Genomic DNA, 366 nt, shown 5'->3' with positions numbered 1-366 from the left:
ACACACAGACACGAATGTAAACATGAAATTCCTCTAGCAGTTCGACCTTTTAAAAGAAAATGGTTAGTCGTAACACTGATTCCATTTAGAACAGAATTGCTATTCAACTTTTGATAACTTATTTTTAGAATTCGTTTTATTTTAGTCTCAATAAAGAGTTATAGCTGGACAGTGGCGTTTGATTAGGAAAAGAATCGCTGTCATAACATGAATTGGGACAGTTATATAGATGTTGGCAGAGGTTATATTGTCAATTATTCGAGATGGTTTACGTCATGGCTGAGACGCATGGCTGGTTTTAGTATATTATTTGGCTATTTTATGATTTTGTTTCTCTTGTTTAAGAGCATGTACATGTCTGTTTGC

The sequence above is a fragment of the Penaeus monodon genome, chromosome 27 (genome assembly GCF_015228065.2).
Source record: "Penaeus monodon isolate SGIC_2016 chromosome 27, NSTDA_Pmon_1, whole genome shotgun sequence".
NCBI classification, from domain to species: domain Eukaryota; kingdom Metazoa; phylum Arthropoda; class Malacostraca; order Decapoda; family Penaeidae; genus Penaeus; species Penaeus monodon.
This window is presented reverse-complemented; position numbering follows the sequence as displayed.